This window comes from Hoplias malabaricus, chromosome 11 (genome assembly GCF_029633855.1).
Source record: "Hoplias malabaricus isolate fHopMal1 chromosome 11, fHopMal1.hap1, whole genome shotgun sequence".
In the NCBI taxonomy this organism is placed as follows: domain Eukaryota; kingdom Metazoa; phylum Chordata; class Actinopteri; order Characiformes; family Erythrinidae; genus Hoplias; species Hoplias malabaricus.
In genome coordinates, this window is record NC_089810.1 from 33,595,279 (window position 1) to 33,601,278 (window position 6,000).

Here is a 6,000-nt window from a genome sequence, read left to right on the forward strand (position 1 = left end):
TTAACAAAATCACTGTGGAATTCCATATTTCAAGTTTTTTCTTGTTTTTTTTGGATGAAATGGACACTGTGTACCCACGACCAAACGAGAAGAGGACCATCCAGATTGTTACTTGCAACTAATCCCAAAGCAGGGGTCTGTCATAGTATAGGGTTGTGTCAAAGGAAGCTTGTGTGAAGGCACCCGTGACGCAAAAACTTACATACAACAACATACACTGCTTTCCAGATGGTGTCTTTCCCGGGGACACCCTGCATATTTCCATAAGACAATACAAAACCACATTCGGCACACACTACAGGGGCATAGCTGCGGAAGATGAAGGTGCAGGAGCTGGACTGGCTTTCATGTAGTCCGTCCTGTTCACAATAGAGAACGTGTGGCACATTTTGAAACACAAAATTTGACAACAGAGATCCCTTGTTCTTGCAAAACTTAAGATTCTTGCAGGAAAAACAGGATAAAATTACACTTGACACGCTTTTATCATTCTTCAGTTCCTAAATGTCTTTTTGCTGGTGTGCAAAGGTACGGCAGCGTTATAAATATTTAAATATGGCACTATCCCAATGTTTTTTTTTTGTTGTTTTTTTTAAACAGTGCAAGAAAGTTCATTCATTCATTCATTATCTGTAACCCTTATCCAGTTCAGGGTCGCGGTGGGTCCAGAGCCTATCTTGAATCATTGGGCGCAAGGCGGGAATCACCCTGGAGGGGGCACCAGTCCTTCACAGGGCAACAAAGACACACACACACACACAGTCACTCACACCTACGGACACTTTTCAGTCGCCAATCCACCTACCAACGTGTGTTTTTGGACTGTGGGAGGAAACCGGAGCACCTGGAGGAAACCCATGCGGACACAGGGAGAACACACCAACTCCTCAGACAGTCACCCGGAGCGGGAACCGAACCCACAACCTCCAGGTCCCTGGAGCTGTGTGACTGCGACACCTACCTGCTGTGCCACCGTGTCGCAAGAAAGATAATTTATTTGTTTATTTTGGAAAACAAAATATTTATGTCATAAGGTAAAACAAATTAATGTGACGCAGTACTGCTTTCAAAGGTTATATACAAATAAAGCCATTTAATTTATTTACATATTCCATAGTCTTTGATGCTTTTTAAAAATCTGGGGTGGTATTCCGACAATCTGATTGAGAATGGCAAACTGTAGCCACTCAAAACAACAATGCAGATGCTACACTGTCTGTATTCCTAAGACCATCACTTGTGGTATTTATTTACACCCCGTGCTCTGTCTGAATTGCTGCTGATTTATGAGAGAAGGGCCCTCTATCCATGGCCAGTGGCCTTATTTTCATTTCCTTTTCTCAGCAGTTCAATCTGCCTGCCATACAGTTCCACTGAGCCAATTTGGCTCAAATTTGGGAGCATAGCAAGGCAAAAGAACAAGACACACGATGTGTGTCACTTGTAAGAATTCCACTGTCAATGTAAATGATTTGTATCTTTATTTTGTTTCATTCTGCATGAATTACAGTGTTTCAAATAAATTCCACAAGAGTCTGGAAGCAAAAGACCTGTATGTGTTTGTCTGCATTGGGCGGGGGTGCTCAAAAATATTCTCATCTACTAACAGGGCACTGCAGAAAACCTTTGGGAACCACTTCACTGAGCTTTGTTAGAAATGTCTAAAGTGAAGAGCCCCTGGTGTAGTCTTATGCAAATATCTGAACACTTCTGGTCAAAGGACAAGTTGAATTCTTAAAAAGGAAACATCCGCTACACATTTTCATGAGCCGTCATTATTTACCTGCTGTATAAAGTAAGGCTGTGGTTGTTCCATGTGAATACATGCTCACTTCCAACAGGAACTGTTTAAGACCACCTCTTGTGAAAACCAAGAGTTTAATCTTGTTAGCATATGTGTGTGTGTGTGTGTAAGGAGTTTACACACTTAAAAGCAAATAAACAGTCAATACAATGGCTGAGCACTTCTGCTTAAAATGCAGCGTTCGCAATAGAGTCTCAAAAACACAGAATCAGAGAGCCAGAGTTTCTTATGTCATAACCCTAAGGAACCAATCCCGTCAAATTTCAGGGTGTGGCAGAGCAAGGGCTGGTGGAGACAGAGTCTGATACTAACTGCGTAATCATAGATCAGTGTGTACTGCATGAAGGTGGTGTTGTAGAAGTACTGGAAGGATGAGCAATTTTTTTTTAATTATTATTTCACCAAAAATACAACTTCTAAACTTGTCATGTTGATGAAGAGAGGTTGTACGGGGCTAATCGATGACCTGAGGGTGATTTTAATTGGTCAAGTGATTTCCAAGCTTGTACATGCGACACCGCTCTTGTCCAGGGGTACAGGTCCCTCTCTGTAGAGTCCTCTCTATCTGAGTTACAGCAGCATGAACAAAGCTGATTCCCTCCACATTCAACTCCAGAGGCAGTGCAACTGCAGTTGTTATAAGCCCAGCCTCCCAGAGTGTTTTTGTAGCACACCAGAGGGGGGTTTCTGATAGAGTTTGGACGAAAAGCCTATGTCCCAAGTGAGTGTAAACAACGCATAGTCAATCACCATCAAACTCCCTGTAATAAAACACAGCACAATACAGTACCCAGTAAGACAGCTTCAGGGTCCAAGCAGGTCAGAAGGTCCCAGGCAAGATCTCAAAGCTTCCACCTACTTCATTAACCGCCCCTGAGCATACATGAGAAAAACAGACACCACACTCACACACCTCCTGTTTTGTTACAGACAAATGTTAGGTCTCCGTTTGTTACATATTTACCTATAAATATCAGCCTTCCCCCAGTGTGTGGTTTCAAAAAGCCGTGAAAGAATGTTCAGCACTGGTTCGGGCTTCAGTTAACTGAAGTTACACGACGTGAAGTCCCCAAATAACACGCGGTATAAACACAGCTCAGTGTTTAACGGCTTCTCTCACCTCACAACGCTCCCGTGTTTCGCCCCCGAGATAAAGGCTCCAGTCCGGCTCAGTGCAGTCCAAGATTCCCCTCGGGCTTTAAAACCCCTTGAGAACTCCTCTGTTTCGAAACCGTGAGAGAGGGAAGCGCTTTCACGCCTTAGATAATGAACTCCAGAGTCCCCGAAAACCGCTCTCACTCCGTAGCTGTGTCTCGCTGTTCAGCGCTCGCCGAGTTGAGTTACGGTGTTACAGCAGCTGAGGGAATCTGGGGGCGGGGCTAAAGTCATAGCCACGCCCACACATTATCTTGCGGCTGCCTCTTTTTCAGAGTGTCTTGTGAATAGAGGGGTGTGCTCATACAATATTCAACATATACATTCAGTCACATACTCACCCAGTCATTCACACACACACTCAAGGCATTTTCACACACTCACTCAGTCACATATGCATGTAGACAATGGACACACACAAACTTACAAAGCCACATGCCATGTACACAACTAATAAAACAGAGTCCAAACTTCTTTAAGCTACTCTACACAACACTGAATAAACAATCACACAAGAAATAGCCTCAACAGAGGGGGTCACTGCTCATGCTGAGAGTTAATCTGCATAGACACGCCCCCTTAAAAATCCCCAGTGATATGTGGGGACCATGGCAGATGCCTCTATGCACATGATATGGTTAAATTCACGTTTGTTTATAATATGATCAGCTGTCAGTTTGGGATTAAATAATAAAACGTACAGTTGTTTTTTTAAAAATGACAACAGATTGTATGTTACAGACCCTTGACACTCAAATGACACTCAAATGAAATTTCAATAGGAGATTATTTTTGAAGTGTCTCTAAGTCACGACCCTTTGTACAAGGAGAGGTGTCCTGTGTTTTTAAACCTGTTGTTTTAATGTTAATTGTCACGGTTGTTTTCTTTTCCTGAGTGTCGTGACTTGAGCAAGGTGAGAAATGGACTGGGGTCACAAAGGTCACTCATTCTTACTTAAGAAAACACGAGGGACACATACTGACTCACCACAATGGGACTGTTTCAGGCCTGAGGAAAAGCCTGTAAAGTCTGTTGAATTATAAACTGAGGCAATAGTCTTTCCAAAAGATACATTTCTTATAAGCGATGACTGCTCACTTTTCAGGGCTCTACTTCCATTATAACTCACTTTGCGTGTGTGTGTGTGTGTGTGTGTGTGTAGGACACACATAAATATAGCCTTCATTGTGTCATGTACAGAAACATACTGCCCCCTCCCCATGTGCTTAACCCAGACAGCCTCATTATGTCAGGGGGCATCACAAAGCACCCACGGGACAAGCACCATGTGTCACGCTGATTCCCTTCTCCTTCCCCAAATCTCCTGGTCTCAAGCCTTCAGGGCGAGAAATGATGGACATAGCAGTCTGGGACTAAGACAGAGCTGACAGGTAGAGAACAGTGTCTCACTATAAGAAAAAGTCCCAGCACGTTTTTGGAAGGATGATGAGTTTATCTGGAAAAATAATCCTTGTCCCTTATGATTTCATCACATAATTAGCAAATATTTTTAGCCACAAATGTGGGAATATTAAATATTAAACACCTGGAAATGAAATATTAAATATTAAATATCATATAAAATATTAAATAACAAACATTACATTTAATATTTAATTTATTTGAATATTAAAGGAACACTTAGTAAGATTTGGGTTTTTGTTTTTGGGTTTTTTGTTTGTTTGATTGTTTGTTTGTTTGCCCCTGGGGCTCTCACTAGTGTAATTTATTTTTGCAGCACTTTACTAAAATAAATCGGGAGTGGGAGGGGTAGTTTCCTACCCTCCTTCAAAAGTTACAAAGTATACTTTCTGCAGTGCTGAGCTCAGAGTAGCAACGACAGAGTCTCTATTCTCTCTATTACAGGTCAGTGGAGCATGACAATGATTTTGAAGCTGTTTTTTTAGGGGTACAATATTACATAGTGTTACTTTAAATATTTAGAAATGTTTATAATATTTAAGCCTTGATTAAATACCCACATTTTTTTGTTTAAACTTTCTTGTTCCTGTGTTGTTATTTAAATATTTTTTGTCTTCATTAATTTCTCAGTCAGGCTCCTGGATGATGTGACAAGGAGCAGCTCCACTGACTTTCAGAATGTTCTTCTGGATAATGATCCAGATATTTAAGTGACAGTTTTTCCACACGTCATTGTCACATCGCCTGTAGACAGAATCTGGCCTTCCTACAGTGAGGACACTGTTACTGCACCTGGAACCAGACTGGGGCTTCCAGGCACTCTTTAATTGACTGCTCTGGGACTTGTGCGGTCCACTGGGGGAAGACCTGAGTTTACCCACAGGACACGATGGGTAAGGACAGTATCTGTCTTTATTTTAGTGAATATGCATACTGTAATGAAATCATCCGTGCATGTTAATGGGGGGAAATATTTCCAAAAAAGATATATAAAGGGTAAAGTTGGAGAAAACAAAAATAAAAATAAAAGTTTGAAATACTGAACGTTTTGGAGAAACAGGACTTCCGACAACCATGCAAGACCTGGCAGACAAAAGGAAATCAACCTATTTTTCCTCATGCGCCATACATTCAATTTCACATTTTCTAAAATAATTTCAGCCTGTTCAGAGTTGCAGCAGGTCCAGATCCTACCAAGAACCCCTGGGTACAAGACAGGAACACACACTGGACAGACCACAGGTCCATCGCAGGACATCACACACACACACACACACAAGGGTTTCTGTCCATTCTTTCATTGTGAATTAGTTCAGCATTATGAGTCCTGAAGGATGTAGAGTTGTTACTGAGGAAAAAAAATTGGACAAAGCATTAAGACGCTGGGGGCTGGCACCGGTAGTGTCGCAGTCACACAGCTCCAGGGACCTGGAGGTTGTGGGTTCAAGTCCTGCTCCGGGTGACTGTCTGTGAGGAGTGTGGTGTGTTCTCCCTGTGTCTGCGTGGGTTTCCTCCGGGTGACTGTCTGTGAGGAGTGTGGTGTGTTCTCCCTGTGTCTGCGTGGGTTTCCTCCGGGTGACTGTCTGTGAGGAGTGTGGTGTGTTCTCCCTGTGTCTGC

At 42.5% G+C, this 6,000-nt stretch overlaps 1 protein-coding gene across 3 annotated transcripts in view; it reads right to left on the minus strand.

The window, feature by feature from the left end:
* tspan18b (tetraspanin 18b) overlaps positions 1 to 3,143 on the minus strand; it is a 32,301-nt gene extending 29,158 nt beyond the window's left edge. Inside the window, exons 1-2 of one of the 3 annotated variants that reach the window (XM_066685337.1) lie at positions 2,925 to 3,143; positions 2,595 to 2,677 (exon numbers count right to left, since the gene is read on the minus strand). The gene's annotated coding sequence lies outside the window, so the exon portion shown is untranslated. The other 2 variants (XM_066685336.1, XM_066685335.1) reach the window with 2 other exon arrangements.
* Positions 3,144 to 6,000: the final 2,857 nt, after the last annotated feature.